We start from the raw sequence: 20518 nt of genomic DNA on the forward strand, positions 1-20518 counted from the left end.
GACTCCACTACTAGGTTTCAAACTGGATACTGCTTCCAGGCAGCACTGTGACACTCTCCCTCCCCATCTATGGCCCATTCCATGAACAACCACCCTGAAAATGTAAAGTGTTAGCAATAAGGACCTGGGTGCACTGCTTGGCGATCCCTGTGTTGGAAATGCTCTTCCGCAGACCACCTTATGACTAATATCTTACAGCTCACAGGGCAACCCCTCAATCTGTCCTTCATCACCCCAGTCATTCTCTACCACTTTACCTCGATTAATTTCCTTCTCCGCAGGCATCACTGAAGAGTATGTTATTTGCTTGTACATTTTTAACTGTCTATTATTTTGTCTCCATGAGAGTCTTCATTCTGTCTCTTCTGGTTTATCACTTCACCCCCCGTACCGAGACCAATGTCTACGGGATTCCCACCACGGGATAACAAAATAATCAATATTTGTTAACTGAAAAAATTAGTATTGATCTTCTAAAATATATAAAATTTGGTAGCTTATTTTCATAAGGTTTCTCTTGCTTAGTTCATCTTTGGACAACCCTTAGGGTCCTAGGATCACTTAGAATATGCACAGTGATGACAGATCACTACAGTATGAAGCTGGATTGGATTCTGCAGGAACCGCCAAGTTGCCAAGGGTCACATCAGCGGTTCCTGTGCCTGAAACAAAACAAACAAATCTGGAGACCATTCACAGGGTCTACTCTAGGTGACTAACCAGTACCTTCCTCTAGAAGGATCCATCTTCAAGAACTCAAGCCCATATCTTATAAACACCCTTCCCTACTTAACCCTTTTGAGATACTACTAAGACTCATGAATACAGTGTCCTCCCCCAGAATCAGGAAATTCAGTGAATTCAGCCCTGCTTGTCGCACAGCTTGAAACTCAGGTGGTCTATAACTGAGCATCCTAAATGGAGAAAGATCTGAGAGGGCTGTAGCGGAAGAGGAAGAGTGGGCAAGACACATACGGTGCTCGGACAGAGCTGAAGCCTAATTTATATTCAGGTTGGGGAGCCGAGCAAAAGTCTCAGAATAGGGTTTTCTTCTTGTGTATTTATTTCTGATTCCTTCTGCTCTTCTACTTAGCTTCTCTTCTATCCAACAGAAGCAGGTTTTGATGTGTTTGAGTTTCATAGCCAGAAGCATCGCCTTGAGGAGGGGTTAAATTATTATTTGTTGTGTCTGTTATTATTTTAGCTGAAGCAGTAGATCCAAAATGCAGTTTATGGACCATCTTATTGTTCTGAAGAGAACTGGGGAAGACCGTCGTCACTGCCTTTCCAGTATCACGGGGAAGCCCGAAACGTATTTCTGACTTCCATCCTCAGAGAAAATGCTACAGGATCTTTCACATTACCTTACAGTTAATCTATAGCATTTAAAATGCTAGTGCATGAGTTTTGGAATAGATACAGTGAGCGAGAATAAATTCTGCAGGAAAGAAACTGCAGGAACAAATCCATTTTCTATTTCTAGCAGCGACAGCATTCGTTTCAGTAACACCAGAAGGAGATTAAAATAATGCACTTCCTGTTTCCAAAAGGATTTACCTCCCTGCTCAGGCATTTCTTCCCAACAGGGATGCCAAACAAATATCAAAGGATCAATAACCTTGTTGAATTTCACTAGTCTTCTGACTTGGATTTAATCCATATGAAAGAAAGTAATGATTTTCTTTTTTTTTTTGGGGGGGGGTTGTTCCAACACTTAATTATTGATAGCTTTTAATGCTGCTGAATATACTAAAACAATAGAATTAATGGTGCGTAGCATGTTCCAAATAAATTTCAATTTATCGCTCAGGGACTGGCAACATTTAACACCAAGACTGATTTTCAGTTCTGAGTTATTTGTGGTTCCTTCCATGAAAAAGTAACCGGATGGTGGCTGGGGTGATGGCTGTGGGTGTGGTGCAGGTGGCCTGGGAAAAGGCCCACTGGACCCGTCATTACAAACCATGGCTCTAACTTAAGCCCAAAGTTCCTTTGCATCCTGCACTGCCATTCGGAGTACTCATGATTCGTCCATGGAATAGATGCAGGCACATCTCCCTCTCTATCTTCACACGCACTGTTCTCGTCACATGGGGCGCCATGTTATTCAAGTTCTCCTGCTTTAAAAACATGTCTTTTCTCCCTCTTCTCTCTCTTCGAGAGGAGGCTCCTGGAAAACCAGGCGAAACCTCGTACCTTGTTGCCCATATAAATTAACATGATTTCTTGTACATACTAGTTGCAAAACACATTTTCCTTGGAGTTAAATAACTTTATAAAAAATGAATTTATTGGCTAATTTTGGGGCAGATAATAGCATAAATATTAGTACCGTGCCAATCAGATCTACATTCTAAGAGTTAATGTTTATATTTATACACTGGGAAATGTGCATAGGCTGCTGGAAGAGGAATAATACATTCATAAACACGTTTCACATATGCATTTTATTAGATCATAATCACCATGGTGAATTAAACCTTTAGCCACACAAGTGTGTTTCTACTCCTATTCATAGTTACAGAATCGTATTGTTAGTTACGAGAATGTAAGTTTTTCCTTTTATAGTAGTAGGTCTATAAAGACTTGTCTCAGTTGTGCTTAGTGTGGAGAAAATAGTCATATTAGACAACATGCAGAAATGTTTGAAAAAAACTACTGAATAAAATTAAATATAACAAATATTCAAATTCTACCATTTCAAGAAATATAGATTATATATGTATATACATATATATGCATACATATTTAAAACAAATAAGCATATATTTATTATATACCTTGCTAAAGTTAAATGACTTGCCCAGCATCTAAAATTTAGTAAATGGTCATGGGTGACACTTTCTTCTATTTAATAATGGCTCAGGTATGGGAAAACAAACCCAAATTGAAAAAAGAAAAAAAGTTTCAATAAATGTAAGAGGATAAAAATCATGCAGAGTATATTCTGACTACAATACAGTAAAAGGAGATGTCAACAGTAATAAAATCACTATAGAAACCCCATGTGTTTGCATGGAACACTTTTTTTTTTTTTTTTTTTTTTTTGCGGTACGCCGGCCTCTCACTGTTGTGGCCTCTCCCTTTGCGTAGCACAGGCTCCAGACGCGCAGGCTCAGCGGCCATGGCTCACGGGCCCAGCCACTCCGCGGCATGTGGGATCTTCCCGGACGGGGGCACGAACCCGTGTCCCCTGCATCGGCAGGCGGACTCTCAACCACTGCGCCACCAGGGAAGCCCCGAACACAATTCTTAATTCATATGTCAAAGATGAAATCAGGAGACAAAGTAGAAAATATTTCAAACTAAATGACTACAAAATACAACTAAATTATGACAAAATGTGTGACACAGATAAAATAGTATTGGGAGGGAAAATCTTTATCAAACAAAAGAGCTGACTCAGCGACCTTACATTTTACTTAAATTGCTAGAAAAAGAATAAGCCAAATTAAATATAAGTAGGGAAATAAAAGAAATGCACTTTTTAAAAAAGATAATTGAGAATATAATAAAGACAAAGTGTGGTCTTTGAAAAAAAAGAAAATTGACAAAACCTTAGCTAGAAAGAAAAATAGAAAATACAAATCACCAATGTCAAAAATGAAAAATAATTTATCACCAGACTGTACAGACATTAAGAGGATTCAAAATAATACTACTTCAACTTTGAACCAACACATTTGATAACAGATCAAGTGGATATCTTGGAAAATATTTTACTAAAACTGACACCAGAAGAAATGGAAAATCTGAATAGTCATGAATCTAGAAAATGCACTGAAATTTTTTTAAGGATTTACCAAGGAAAACTGCAAACACAGATGTTTCTCTGCTGAATTTTGTCAAGGAATAACACTAAAATTGCATAAACTGCTTCAGAAACGGAGGAGGAGGGAATACTGTTCTACTTGAGTTTTTGAAATTACCCTTACAGCAAAACCTGGAAAGGTTTACCAATAAAAGAAATTACAAACCAAAATTATTTGTGTATATACACAGAAATTCTTAATGTCAAACCAACCAATGTGAAAGGACAGTACCTTATAATCAGGTAGACTTTATCCTAGAATGCAACGAAAGAGTAACATTTAATAAACTAATCAAATTGGCCATATTAATAGAAAACAGAAAAAAACTGCCACCATTTCAGTTGATGCATAACAAGCACTTGATAAAATTAAACTATAATTCATAATAAAACCCTCAATAGGACTTCCCTGGTGGCGCAGTGGTTAAGAATCTGCCTGCCAATGCAGGGTCCACGGGTTTGAGCCCTGGTCCAGGAAGATCCCACATGCTGCGAAGCAACTAAGCCCATATGCCACAACTACTGAGCCTGCACTCTAGAGCCCACGGGCCACAACTGCTGAAGCCCACACGCCTAGAGCCTGTGCTCCGCAACAAGAGAAACCACCGCAGTGAGAAGCCCGTGCACTGCATAGAAGAGTAGCCCCTGCTCGCCGCAACTAGAGGAAGCCCACGCATAGCAACGAAGGCCCAATGCAGCCAAAAATTAATTAATTTTTTAAAAACCCTCAACAAACCAGTAACAGTAGAGAACTTAACTGATAAAGGACATTTATGAAAAAATAAGAACAAAAACAAAAAAAAGTACAATCAATATATTGGTCAAGTTCCAGTCAGGAGACAGAAACTGCACCAGTAATTTGAAGGGGAAAAATTTAATGTAGAGTTATCTCCAAGCATTTTTTTCTTGTAAAGTATGCTTGATGAACATTATTTTGTGTTAGAAAGCAAGAAAATCTGAATTTGGTATAATAGTTACATACTCCTATTTCATATTATCTTGAATAAGTTTGAAGGTTTAGTAACCATCACCTGCACTACAAGAGTTCGACATCTCACCTTACTGAATCTTTGAGATAAAAAGAAAAAAAAAAAGAATGACTAGCAGAGGATTAACCACAAAGAGGCAAAGAGAAGTTTAGAAACACAGAACAGTAGAAATGCAGAGCAGCTTTAAGGCAGGGTAGAGTACCCGAGGAAGGAAAATATAATAAAGACTGCTCCCACCAAGCTGAGATTCAGAACTTGTTGGGGGAGACAGTAACTAGTGGTCGACTGGACAGTGGAAATGCTTGCCGAGGTTCCGCCATTCAGAGCTGGCAACCAGGAATGTGTGTGTGGAGTGCTGGCGAACCTGGAAGTCACCCCAGGAGGTGCTAGAAAGCTCTGAGGAGGGCGATGCCATCTGACATCCTGCACAGTGCTGGCAGCCATGTGACCCAGTAGCAGAGACCAAGAGAAACCGTTCCTTCCTCCACTAATGCACCCACAGAAACTGGCAAAGCTTAACACAGTGCCAGCTGGCAGGTGAGAGCTGTTCTCAGGGCACAGCTCTGGTATCACAAAGCAGGGAAAGAAAGGCAGATTTGGAGACAAGAGGCAATCCACTGGTAACCAGTAACCAGCACAAGCAACGTCATCTATAATGGTCATTAATCCACTGGTAACCAGTAACCAGCACAAGCAACGTCATCTATAATGGTCATTAATCCCCTGGTAACCAGTAACCAGCACAAGCAACATCACCTATAATGGTCATTATTTCCCTTCTTTCGCCAGAACCAAGGCAAAGATGGTCACTTATCATTGTTATGCAACACTGTGCTGAATGTATTAGCCATTTCAAAACAGTCCAAAAGAGGAAAGGCCAGTGGGAGGAAGTGGAACTGCCCCTCCATGAAGATAGCATTGTTTACATGAAATATAAATCCCAGAGGACCTTCAAAATAGCTACTGGAAATAATGAAATTTAGGAAAGTCACAGGATACAAGGCTAACATTATACAAAATACCAATCGCATTTTCATCCATTATCAGCAAATAAATAATAAAATAATTATAATAATATAAATAAAATATAATAAAATAATGAAATAAATAATAAAACGATGGCATTTATAATAGCAGCAATACACTAAAAGTAGTTACAGATGAATCTAATTTAACATTTTCTGAGAGAAACTAAAAACGACCTGAATACACGTAGAGATAGAATGTATTCATGTATTGGAAGCCTACTGCTAATATGGTATAATTCTTCCCAAATTTGTCGATTCAAAGCAATCCCAACCAAAATCTCAAGGGAATTTTTATAGACGTTGACAAGCTAATTCTAAATGATTCTATGAAATTCAAAAGACCTAGAATAACCAGCACACGCACACACACACACACACACACTGGAGTACCTACTCTACATGATTTTAAAACTTCCTGCGTAGCTACAATAATCAATACAGCAAAAAGACAAACAGATCAATGGAACAAAATAGAGAGTACAGGAATAGTCCCTGACATATGTCAGAAGTTGAATTTCAGCAATTGGGCTAAGTCAGTTCAAAGAGGAAAATGAAGTCTTTTCAACAAATGCTGGATCAGCTGAGTATCTCAATTTAAAAAAAAAAAAAAAATGTGCATCAATCCTTACCTAGCACCAGACACAAAAAATCAGCTTTATAAGAATTATAGTCTTTTCAGTAAATGGTGCTGTAACAATCTACGTGCAAAAAGATGACTTCCAAAACTTAATTTTATTATGTGATATGAATTAAAGTCAAAATGGATCATAGACAAATCAAAGAGCTAAACTATTAAACTTCAGAAGAAGGCATCAAGGAAAATGTTTCTGATAAAGTATGCAAACTTTTTTTGTATTTCGCATAGTCATAAAACAATAAATATATTGTTAAATTGGACTTTATCAAGATTAAAAACAGTTGTTCAAAATACACCATTAAGAGAATGAATCTGGGAGAAATTATCTGTAACACATATATCACTGGAAGAAAATTTTAAGAGACATGTCACAAAGGAAGATATATGAATGACCAGTAAGCACATGAAAAGATACTCACATTAGTCATCAGGGAATGTAAATTAAACCGCAATAAGGTAACTCTCCATTACACACTCATTAGAGGAACCAAAATTAAAGAGCAGATATAGCGAATACAGGCAAACGTGTGACGCAGCTGGAACTCATAACTACTGCTGGCAATGTAAAAGTTTACACCCCATGGGAAATGTTTTGGCCATTTCTTCAAGTTAAGCTTAATCTATCATATGATCCATCTATTCCACTGCTAGGTATTTGCCCAAAGAAATTAAAACAATTGTCCAAAATACCATCTCCAGTCTTCTGTGAACCATCTAGCATGTTCCCCATCCAAGTTGGGCTATTTACATACTAGAGTTCTAATTCAGAAACACAAGATTTTCAGAAAAAGTCTTGGCAAATCCACTACCTAGTAATTATACAAACTTTATTCATTTAAAGTGACTGAAAACGTAAATACACGATATGACAAACCATATCATTGCAATGCAAGGTATAATAAGAAAAGGCGAGCTCTATTCCAAAAGATACCTTTGAAATTTTAACAAACTTCTCCATTTTCAAAGGGAAGTATCTGAACCCTGCCAAGTGCCCAGCTACTTTGGGGCCAGGTGTTTTGCGGCTGCCTCTTCTCATTACTCTGGAATTACCAACACATGGAGTTGACAAGGCTGGGATTATTAATTAACCTTCTAGGGCAGAGGTCACAAGCTGCTGCTACCCCTGTATAGTTCCCGCGCTGTATTTTTTTTTTTGAAATAAGAAAATAATGAGCGTCAGGCCGCAGAGGACCCTCACGTAAGCCCACCAGATACCCAGGTTGCTATCAGCTCTGTCAGCCCTCAATGGCCTGTCCACAGCCATCATCTCTCCAGACCCGAGTACGAGGCTCTCCAAACCCCACTGGCCCCTAGTTCACGCCAACCACAGACCGTGTCACTCTCCCCTGCCCAGGTAGCTAAAGGGGAGGGGACCGCAGTTCTGCCCCGGCCTGGCGCACACAAATCTAGCCTGATGGAGGTGGGCCTAGATGCCCTAGAGGTGGACCTCCAGCTCCGAGGCACAAACCAACTTTCCGAAGCAGCAGCGTGAAGCCCAAAGGTGGCTCAGTGCTCACACCAGACCCAGGAGCCTTTCCCACCAAAAGACGCCTTCCCAGCACAATGTGGATCCGAGGGTAAACACGGCTCTTGCTCTGGAACCCAGGGTGGCCTAACCAGGACAGAGGCTCGGCCCGTCCTCGGGCACCCAGGGCTCCCCACCCTGGACACTACTCTCCAGAAAGAGCTGGGGTTTGGTCAGTTCAGTACACCTCAGGCAGCCGGCGAGGAAGTCGACGCAAACGTACAGTCACACATAGAGGAAAAACCCAGGAACTCACTTGCATCCTGGGGCGTGCTGTTCCTCCGGACAGCTGCGGGGTGTCTCAGTGCTTCCCAGGAAACCACCGCGGGGTTCCTGGAGTCCTTCTCCTGGAGAGTAGCCTCGGGTCTTGGCACTCTCCCGAGCCCAGTCGACTTCCAGCCCCTCCACAGGGGCCCCTCCAGCAGGAAATCTTCTTCTGCACACCGTGGGGCACGTCCGCAGGCCGGGGCCTGGTCCTGGCCGAGGTACTGAGGGCCCCCCAGGAAAGCAAACAGGAGCCCGGAAGATGCGCTGTGCAGTTTGGGGCCTGTGGGGCAGCAAGTCTGGGTCCCGAAGGAGGAGGGCGGGAGAGGATGCCCGAGATGCGCTGACGAAGGCGGGCGACTCAGAGAACCGCAGAATCCACTTGGGGAGCCGCCGCGCGGATCACCCTCCCGCCAGGAAGCCGAGCTCAAGGGCTCTCGGGAGACGTGCGCGGCCTGATTTAACCTCTTACCAATCAGGGAAGTTCCCTTAATCAGGAAGCAATTGGAAACTGCTGTGGCTAATTGGAAGCCGCCCCAGCCAGTCAGGCCCGCGTTTCTGCTTGGCGGCCATTGGCTGTAGCTGAGGAGCTGGTGCCGCGTTGATACTGACCACGACCTCACCAGGAGGTCTCGCCACTATCTTACACCTGCTCTGTTTCACGTATTCGCATCGTCCTTCTGGTTCCAGCAGGCCTGGGAGTTCGAGGCCCTGCTCTAACAAGTGGCAAAGGAAGACGCGTCAGTCACAAGGGCGCCCCCCTTGGCTTTTGCTGGTAGTGCGGGTCCATGGGGGTGGAGGTGGCCTGGGGTTCAGGCACCGGGGCGCCTTGACACTGAAAAGGGATGATGGGGGATAACGGCCACGGAGGGTCCGTGAACAGCTGTGAGAAACAGAAGCTGCCTCCTTGAAGGAAGACACTTTGAGAAACTTTCAGGAGGCCCCCGTTTCGTTTATCTCAGTTTTCCTCTTTGGGTTGAAAGGTGACAGGTTGTACGAAACATTCACTTGTATCCTTTCTTGCGCACTCTCTGATTCTCCCTCTCGAGGGGAACATACCCCTGTTCATTGGGGGACTGCTTCCTTGAAACAGAGAGCCAGCTATACAGATTCTGGGTTTATACTAGTGATTTCTAAAATAAAAAGTAACAGATGTTGGTGATAAAGTATATAGCCACGACCCTGCGTCTTCCATTTGAGGGTTTAGTGTGGGATCAATACAGTCTTTGAGCTTGGGAAGTTGTATTGACAACGAGGTTCAGAGACAAAATTGTCTAATCCTCCACTGATTGTGAAACAGAGGCCAACAAGAACTGGCCTCTGGGCAGGAAGCCAAGGAAATCCAATTAGGGTCAGTGACCCAGGGCGCAGAGGTTGGGAGGGCAGGGCTCCAGATCATTCTGGAAGTTCACACAGGCAGGCTTTATTCCCCACTCACTTAAGGACCCTCCCCAAGCTGCCTCCCCCTCAGGGCAAGTATGAACCAAAGAAAGGCTGTGAGGGTTTTATTCACTTATATCTACCACCTGGAATCTATGAGCAACTTTCCGAACCCTGCTTGAGTTAATACTTCAGGTTCTAAGAGGTAAGGCAGGGGAGATGTAAGCCAGGACAAAACTGAGGTTCAGAAAAGGGCCAATAGCTCTGCTCCTGGAAACCTTATTTGAAAGAATTTTCTAAATTTACAGGCTTCTGGGCTGTAAACACTCTTAATCGCTTATACAATTTTTATATATAATACTGCTGCCTAGTTAAATGCACAAACTCATAAAATGTCTAAATATCAAGTTTACTCCAGGATAACAGTTTTTAAAGGTTTGAGACAAGATGGCTTCTAAGATAAATATTTGCCTTTTGATTATTTTTCAGTACATTCAGATACAAAGTCGATCGTATTTATACGCACAGGGTGGGTGACTGTTTATTATAGTAAAAGAAAGAATTGTTTTCAGTTCTAAGTCATATCCTATTCCTTTTTTTTTAAATTTTGTGAATTGAAAGTGTATGACACACTTTTGTATATAGCGTCCATTTCTTTACAATTATTTTGTAAACAACTAATGTACATTTATTCAATCAAAACGCACTGGTTTAGTGTGTTCTAAGTGCTCAGCTTCTGTTGGGGATAAAAGAATAAATCAGTACAGGTTTTGCTATCCAAACACTTAAAAGGGACGGGGAGAGAAAAAGTACATTTTAAACTTAAAAAAAATCATTCACCTACAAATCTAGTCATCCACACAAAATTAATTTAAAATCTTGGAAATTCTAAGAAATCTGATTATTTATAGCTCCTTCTTGCTGTTTACTATGGAGAGCTTCCCAGTAAGTCATTTGAACAGATTATTTTTGCAGATTCACTATTATACAGAATAATAAAATTCAATTAATATCTTACCGACTTTTGGACACTTTATGTTTCTTTTCCCAGAAACCGAGGACTGAAATAATAATAATTTTATTTCCTTTTGAGAGAGAAGGTAAAAATGATTCTTGGTGAAATTTGATGATATGTAATACGGTGGAAATCCCATTTGCTTGCTGACACAATCCTGCAGGAGACCCCATCATTTTCGATCACTTCAATCAGTCCATCCGCCTAGCTACCTCTGCACAGCAGAAATGTAACTGTCAGTTCCAGAGAGTTCTCGTTTACCTTTTTCAGCTTGGGTCTTCGCATAGAAAAACAATATTGAGAGAAATGTAGAGGCCAGATATACATAGAGGTACAGGTATAGATGGTTATAGCTACAGATGGTTTACTGCTGTAAACAGGGAATTTTCATCCTTGGCATTTTTGACATTTGGTGGAAGACAATTCTTTGTCATATGGGGCTGTCCTACGTGTTGTCCTGTGTGTTGTAGGACATTCATCAGCATCTCTGTACTGTACCTGCCACATCCTAGGAGCATCCCAACCCAACTGTGACAATAATGTCTTCAGACATTACCAAATGTCCCCTGGGGCATAACATCACCCCTCGTTGAGAAACACTGATATAAATATAGATATAGATTAATAGATGGGAGAGAGAGAGAAAAACATCAAAATGGAGATATTCATAGGCACAGAGATAGAAATAACTACCTCCACAAGAATTCCAAAGACAGAGCATATACATACTTACAGAAAGAAACCACCCAAACACTGATCCAAATAGATACATGCACCGCCAAATGCACAGCAGCACTATTTACAATAGCCAAGATATAGAAGCAACCTAAGTGTCCACTGACAGATGAATGGATAAAAAAGATATGGTACAACCAGTCAGAATGGCCATCATCAAAAAATCTACAAACCATAAATGCTGGAGAGGGTGTGGAGAAAAGGGAACCCTCCTGCACTCTTGGTAGGAATGTAAATTGACACAGCCACTATGGAGAACAGTATGGAGGTTCCGTAAAAAACTAAAAATAGAACTACCATACGACCCAGCAATCCCACCACTGGGCATATACCCTGAGAAAACCATCATTCAAAAAGATTCGTGTACCACAATGTTCATTGCAGCACTATTTACAATAGCCAGACATGGAAGCAAGCTAAATGTCATAGACAGATGAATGGATAAAGAAGATGTGGTACATACATACAATGGAATATTACTCAGCCATAAAAAGAAATGAAATTGAGTTATTTGTAGTGAGGTGGATGGACCTAGAGTCTGTCATACAGAGTGAAGTCAGAAAGAGAAAAACAAATACCATATGCTAACACATAAATATGGGATCTAAAAAAAAAAAATGGTTCTGATGAACCTAGGGGAAGGACAGGAATAAAGACACAGATGTAGAGAATGGACTCGAGGACACAAGGAGGGGGAAGGGTAAGCTGGGACGAAATGAGAGAGTGGCATGGACATACACACACTGCCAAATGTAAAATAGATGGCTAGTGGGAAGCAGCCACATAGCACAGGGAGATCAGCTCGGTGCTTTGTGACCACCTAGAGGGGTGGGATAGGGAGGGTGGGAGGGAGACACAAGAGGGAGGAGATATGGGGATATATGTATATGTATAGCTGATTCACTTTGTTATAAAGCAGAAACTAACACACCATTGTAAAGCAATTATACTCCAATAAAGATGTTATAAATAAATAAATGAATAAATAAATAAGATATGGTACATATATACAATGGAAAACAACTCAGCCATAAAAAAAGAATGAACTTTTGCCATCTTCAACAACTTGGATAGACCTGGAGGGTATTATGCTTAATGAAATAAGTCAGACAGAGAAAGACACATATTGTATACTTTCACTTATATGTGGAATCTAAAATATAAAAGAAACACGTGAATATAAGAATGAATATAACAAAATAGAAACAGACTCACAGACAGAGGGGAAGCTAGTGGTTACCAGGGGAGAGGGGGAAGACAGAGGGGCGGGATAGGGGTAGGGGATTAGAAGGTACAAACTACTATGTATAAAATAAATAAGCTACAAGGATATACTGTATAACGCAAGGAATATAGGCAATAGTTTATAGTAACTACAAACGGAGTATAACTTTTAAAAATTGTGAATCACTATGTTATACACCTGAAACTCATATAATATTGTACATCAACTATATCTCAGTTCTTAAATAAAAGGGTAACAACAACAATAACAAAACCTCCCCTACCCCTAGCCTGCTGTGAACACTAAGAGAGCCATACTTTTTCTGGATTAAGGCAGCATTTTATCTTGATTAAAATTACAACGGCTGGTAGGCAGCCCTCTGGGAGCCCTCAGGGTGGACAGATGCCTTTATTCTCCTTGAAATCACTACAACATGCTGCAATTATATATAAGAAAGGCATACGCAGGGTTCCACCGTCATCCAGAATTTGATGTGTTTTATGATGAGATTACATATTGTTTATTCAAGAAAATAAAATATTGAGTGAAATTGGACAATCCAATACTACTGTAATTTATAAATGTAAAATATAGTGAGAGATCTCTTCATATCAGCAAATAAAGATCCCATTCATTATTTTTAATGGTACATTGTAATACATATATCCTCTAACTTATTTAACTAGTCTCTATAGAAGGACAGACATTCTTGAATTTGTTTTTAATACTATCAAAATGCACCCATAAGCATTTCATTCCATGTGTTTTGTCATATTTGAAGGTAATTTTGTAGAATAAATTCTTAGCTGGACTTGCTGAAGGAAAGAGCTTGTACATAATTTTTAAATTTGAGACAAATTTCAAAATTCTATCCAAAAATAACTGCTGCAATTCGTAATTCTACCAACAGGATATAAAGGCATTTGTCTAATACCCTCAAAAACTCTGAGTTATCAAAAATTTTAAAGTTTTGCCATTCAGACTGGTGAGATATATTGCATGACTGTTTTAATTTTCTTGAAATACACTTACTACCATGGACTGTTATATTTGAACTCCTTGTTCATACTTTTACCTGGTTTTCTATTAAATGATTTATCTTATTCCTTATAGTTCTGAGAGTGTATGTTATAAATTAAGAAAATAACTCCCTGTGTCTCACACTACTGTAAACCCTTTTTCTCGATTTGTCATTTGGCTTTTGGATTTTAAATTTTAGGAAGTCAAATTCTTCAGTCATTTTCTCCATGACTTCTAAATTATGTGTACTGAAGAAGTTCTTTCTGGTATTTTTATTATTGCATATTATTATTTAAATTGATGATCCAACATATTTATTTTAAGTAGTAAAGACAAGATTTTATATTATAAAGTTGTGTCTCCTTTCACGTTCCCATGACCCATACCTCAAAATAGCTTTGTCTGCTGAAAATGCAGTCCTGTCGCAAAGTATTTATTAATCTTCTTTTTCTTTCATCCTCTTCTTGAAACTCTGAATGCCTTTCCACATGTCTACATTTATGCAAGAGAAATGTCCTAGGAGTTGGGGGCTCTGGGAATATTTTCCTCACACATATATTTATGATTATTCAAAAGACTCCTTTGCCCATATTAATATGGTTTGCTACTTTCAAAATGACCAAGATACTGAAATGAACCATCCATTTTTGGCTCATGCAAAACCACCACCACAGCATGAATGGTAGTGGTCAGAATTCAGATACATGTTAAAACATGCTTACAGTTTTGCAAACATAGTTCTACCTACCTCCCTTAAATGCTTTACATTTTATCTCCAGGATTTCTAATTACTAGCAACTTAATCATTTTTGTTAATAAATATGAGCCTTATAAAAATATATACAGTTTTCAACCATATTAAAATCAGCTGGGGGATGATACATAAGTACATATTTATACAACAAATATAAACATATGTTTAGGCCTCATCCTTGAATCTCTGATTGAACCGGCCTTCTCTTCCACACTAGCCAACGGCAGACAACCAACTTAAAAAGAATAAATAAATTAGTGGACTCTGCCTTACCCAATCACTATCAACCTTGCCTATGAGTTGCTAATTCAAAGCATATGCTGAGAAAGGAAATTTGGAAGCTGTATCAAATAAAATGATTTTTTTATTTCATCATCTTAAAACAGGTACATAGAATAATCATCACGGCTGACAGATGCACAAACTCATGGGAACATGATAGGTATATAGGAGACGACCTAACGCTGCCACTGTCCCCCTCAGCACCTCTGCACCGTGCCCACTAGGACAGGAGGCCCGGTTTGATCAGATCCCTAAGCATTGGTTGGGCTACTGGGCTTTGACAGCCTGAGGCTTCAGCCCTGTGGGCTTCAGCTCCTCACGAAGGCTATACGGCCCACCTCTCTGGGGCCCTCCCTCACTACGTGTTGGTCTGATCATGCCAGCCATTCCTTCTACTCCCTGACCCTGTGGCTGGCCGAATGTGATAAGATGGCAAGACATGTCTTTGGTATGAGTATGATGTTCCAGTCCCTATAGAAGCTTTTATACACACTTCATCCTATGTTTCTCAGAGTCTTAAATGGGGCATGAGTCACCAGCCAAGCTAAAAATAAAACGATGCTTTGATTTTTATCTGACTACGTGTCTGTGAACGGTTCCCTCAGAACCTCATAATGGCAATGGGGGACAGTACGGCAGAATTTAGACACTGCCAGGCCTCTAGTCTAATTTAATCCAAATGCAACTGAAACCCCTTCCTAGCCCTTAAAAGCTCTGAAGTTCTAAACATCACCGGATATAGTTAATATTATACAAATTTCTTTGTTAACATATTTTTTCAAAAAATGGAAAAAACTGATATTTTTGCATCAGTTATTCATGATTTACTGATTGTAATGGCTCTATAACATTCATCTCTTACCTCTTCATTACCATCACTGCAGAAATTTAGGGGTAATCTTGTAAAAGTCAGAGGAAGATAAAGCCAAGATAACTGCCAAAGCTATTTTCTTAGGACTTGTATTTTACGATAATCATGGGATATACATACTGATTTTCCACATTTGCATGGTACAATTTTCCTTCATAGGTTCATTTTTATTTACTTTTTGAGGTTATAATGGGATTTATTTTCCAAGTTTGATATTATAATGTTATCATAATTGGAAACTGATGTCAACTTCAATTATTATTATTATTTTTTTTTTGCGGTACGCGGGCCTCTCACTGTTGTGGCCTCTCCCGTTGTGGAGCACAGGCTCCGGACGCGCAGGCTCAGTGGCCCTGGCTCACGGGCCCAGCCGCTCCGCGGCATGTGGGATCCTCCCGAACCGGGGCACGAACCCGTGTCCCCTGCATCGGCAGGCGGACTCTCAACGACTGCGCCACCAGGGAAGCCCCAACTTCAATTATTTTTGATTTGGGGACAAATCGAAAAAACACGACTTCATATTTAGAGAACATCTACAGGATATAAAAGTCTCTCATGCTCACCTAGAGGAGTGAGTTATATTAAGTCATGCTGGCTTATACACAGAGAGCACAGAGAGGAGTGGTCCTGAATCAGGAATAGCTTAAATCAAAATCATTCCATGAAGATTTATTGACTATATTAAAGTCATATATGTCATCACCAGAGAAGACAGTCGTGGCACATTTCTTGGCCTTGGAGGATGTATGTTCTATTTGTCATACTAGAACACAAAGATATACAACCTTCCACAAAAGGCAACTTGAGAGACAGTGTGATTTCAAAGCAGTGCTTGATTCAAGATCTATGTTAGTTACAAGTGCTAAAGGAGTTCAGAAAAAAAAAAAAAAAGACTTTTGGTGGGGTTGTTTTTTAACTTGGGATGCACAGGGCCAATTTCCTGAAATAAATATAATGTGAAATGGGTTTTGAAAGCTGGATATAATGTAGGCAGGCAGAGGGAAGGATGAAGAATATTACAGTATATTATATTCTCTTATAAGGTCAGATCAAGGAATAACTCATAGACCCATTCAGCTAAATATGAAAACTCCCCCAGCACTATAGCCTGAGTGTCTGTGGCCTCCCAAATTCATATGTTGAAATCCTCACCCCCAACATGGCGGTATTTGAAGGTGGGAACTTTGGGACGTGATTATGGAGAATGTAGCCCTCAGGAATGGGGTTAGCACCCTTTTAAAAGAGACCCTGGAGACCTCCCTTGCTCCTTGCACAGAATGAAGACACTGAAAGCCTAGATTGACACAGACAGCCCCTATGAACCAAGAAACAGGCCCTCCTGAGACACCAAATTTGCTGGTACCTTGATCTTGAACTTTCAGCCTCCAGAGCTACAGGAAATAAATCCCCACTGATTTTAAGCCCCACAGTCTGCGGTATCCTATTATAGCAACCAGAGTGGACTGAAACACACAGGGAAAATATGGAAGAGGCGGAAGGCCAGAAGTGTACTTTGCACTTGGTAGGGTTCCTTGAATATCGGGGTCACGTTGACTAGAGTGCTTATCTTACTGGCAACATAGAATGAGGACAGGACTGTGGCAAATGTTTCAGAATTAGAGGGGGGTGAGCCTGGGGCCAGCATATTATCATCTCCATGTACCGGTCAACCTGTGTGCATGGGTCAACCTCGCATAGAATGGGACTTCGTGGAGTGTTTTCTGTGAGGATCAAAGCAGGTTGTGGTTTATAAAGAGATGTTGCAAAATAAAACATGTAGGGTTAGACTTCTGTGGAGGTCTGAGAATCAGGAGGAGGTACAGAGTCAATATGGCCAGAGATTCAAAAAATGGCAGGAATATGACAGCTCATAAAAACCAGTGAGGGCAGGACTTCCCTGGTGGTGCAGTGGTTTAAGAATCCGCTCTGCCAATGCAGGGGACATGGGTTCGAGCCCTGGTCTGGAAGGAATCCCACATGCCGCAGAGCAACTAAGCCCGTGCGCCACAACAACTGAGCCTGTGCTCTGAAGCCCGCGAGCCACAACTACGGAGCCCGCATACCACAACTACTGAAGCCCATGTGCCAAGAGCCCGTGCTCCACAACAAGAGAAGCCACCGCAATGAGAAGCCCGCGCACCGCAACAAAGAGTAGCCCCTGCTCGCCGCAACTAGAGAAAGCCCGTGTGCAGCAACGAAGACCCAGCGCTGCCAAAAATAAACAAATACATAAATAGATTTATTAAAAAAAAACAAAACAGGAACTAGGGTTTTAATTCTAGATAGCTCAGGAGCAGATTTCTATTCCTAATTTTGAGTTTAATATTTTCTCTTGGGCTCACAAGAAGTCTTAATTTAATGCTCAGTATTTACATACTAAAAGTTAATTTATCGATGGAGACATAAATCATATATGCGTTTGTGTTATATATACATTTTTGTTTCCTTTAAAGATTTCTTGTTACATAGCGTAAATCATATATTCTTACTAAATTTCAAGTTACAATGTAAACATCTGTAATTCTAACCTCCAAATTCTGTTTTGTTAGTTGGGGATTACATCTAAATCATATGTTACTTATTAAAAGTTCTCTACTGTAGTTACACAAAAGAAATTTCTTTATATAAAATGATCAAGTTGCTAATATGTTTGTTTTTTTGTTAGTGCACATTTTGAGCTGATAAAAACAGCGTTTGTACAGAAGTAAAACAACTACAGACCATGAAAGCTCTAAGCGATAACTTTCCTGACAACTCAGTGAATCAGCAGCTCACACATCAATCCTCTCACAAAAGTCCCTTCGTTTGAATTCCAGAGCTGCTTTAAGTGCTGTGAGTTAATCGTATTTGAGAAATAACAACTGTTCCAAGATATAATGGGAAACAAACAGCATTAGAGTCTCCACCTCAACCCTGTTAATTAGATTTCAATACTATTTATAACGATTTTGCCCATCACCTAATGTTGAAATGTTGCAACCTGCTCACACATTTGCCCTAATAATGAGGAAATTTCCTATTTCACAACATTATTTATTTTCCTATTTCACATCATTCTTTATTCAAATTTTATAATTGTAGAGACCTATACTGCTTGGCAGTCATTACTGGAATTCTGCTTCTGATATGTTTTGCCAATTTGTTAGGACACCTAGCACGCAGGCGCAGCAACGAAGACCCAACGCAGCCAAAAAAAAAAAAAAAAAAAAAAAAAAATTAAAAAATTTAAAAAATAAATAAATAAAATAAATGAATTTTAAAAAAATGAAGCTGTTAAAAATATAGTAAAAAATCTAAGTGAGTAAACATACATATAACTCAACAATGTTGATGAAGCTTTCTGAGTCACAGCTATTAATTTATATACTATTCACAAGTACCTCAGGATAAAATACAATGAGTCTAACTGTTCTAACCTTAATATTTCTACTGCTGATCCTGTTATAATACTGAAGATGACAGGTATGCGGTTTTCTAAACTTTACAGTTATTAACCTATAAAGTGATCATAATATCAGCTTAAGAACATAAGAGAATACTAAATTGTCCAAAGACAGGTAGTTGAGTAAATTAACATTTAAGACAGGTTTCCTTTAGAATAGGATAGAATTATAGCAATTATAATAGAGTTATAGGGAATGGAAATATTGACAGAAATTTTTTAAAATTTTATAAGCAATATGCATTTAATTACTTTGGAAACACTCCTCTTCCCCCGCCCCGCCCAAATAATGCCTGAACCTAGAAAGGTACATAAATATGACCAAAAATACTTCAAAATGATTTGAAGATCATTTGTAGTTTTCCCCTCAGAACATGAGCGCTTTACAGCTGGACAGTAAATTACAAACCATATCCAACAGATGATCCATCTGGTTGCATTTGTGACGGCTCCTGGGAAAGTTTTCTTGTGGGAGCTCAGCACTCTTCCTCACAGAGCAATATTTTTTACTTTCATATGCAATAGGCATTTGTCTTTCATTGAAAGAGAATGAGTTACTTTTTAACACAGAGGCGTATGACTTAATATTTGAGTAAACTAGATTCTCTATTTTTTGTCACAATGCTTTCTATTATTACAAAACAGCACTATTCCCTAGTAGAATCTTTTGTGTGGATGAAAAGGTAGTAATAGTTAGAAGAGCATGAAAGAGGTTAAGGCATTTTGCATCAAATTAGCAAGGACTGCAAATATGGATACTTTGTCCAAACATCCAAATGTTGGCCCACACATGTCAGACAGGAAGAAAGAAAGTTTACCTAACAAATCCATAAAGGAGGTAGCTGTATGCAATATGTCTCAGAAAGGGCAACTGGAAAAGTGTTTCTAAAAACAGACAGTAACATTGGAGACGACTCAGAAAAAACTACAAGGTATTTTATATTTGAAAATGCATAAAGAAATGAAAATAAAATATTTGAAATATATTCAAATTCTATACTTAACATATTGACTATATAGGTAATATATATTGATATTTATATATATTAATATTATATATTTATTAATATATAATACTAATATATATAGTATTAATCTATTAACTAGATGTAAAAATACAATTATGCATTTTTATAGCCAGACATTTTTCTCAATTCACAAAATTGTAAATAAAGTATATCATTTTTGTATATTACTGCTAAGATTAGCATGAATGCCATTTTATTCATCTAAGCAGCACAATTCCTTCCGCCTACTGTCAGTTTTTCTACAAGACCCTATATTCAACAAACTTAATCTCTAATGTAGAATTTTAAAACCAGAGGATAAAGTCTTATTTGCCGTATATGTATATATTTAAATATGTTCATCAGTTTGGCTAAGAAATTCCAATTTCTTTGAAAGGGATATTCCTCATTCTTGGCCAAAATTTAACAAAAAAAAAGATGACTATATTTGTACAGGTACAATTTTTTTTTCTTGGTGATAAATGAAAAATATAACTTAAAATCATCCCAGAAAATATTTTTCTTTCTTCATG

The 20518-nt window shown here is 39.3% G+C and overlaps 1 protein-coding gene across 2 annotated transcripts in view; it reads right to left on the reverse strand.

The window, feature by feature from the left end:
- CSMD1 (CUB and Sushi multiple domains 1) overlaps positions 1-20518 on the reverse strand; it is a 1746885-nt gene that overhangs the window by 1389140 nt on the left and 337227 nt on the right. The gene's annotated exons all lie outside the window — the stretch shown is intronic.

This window comes from Orcinus orca, chromosome 21, assembly GCF_937001465.1.
Source record: "Orcinus orca chromosome 21, mOrcOrc1.1, whole genome shotgun sequence".
NCBI lineage: Eukaryota > Metazoa > Chordata > Mammalia > Artiodactyla > Delphinidae > Orcinus > Orcinus orca.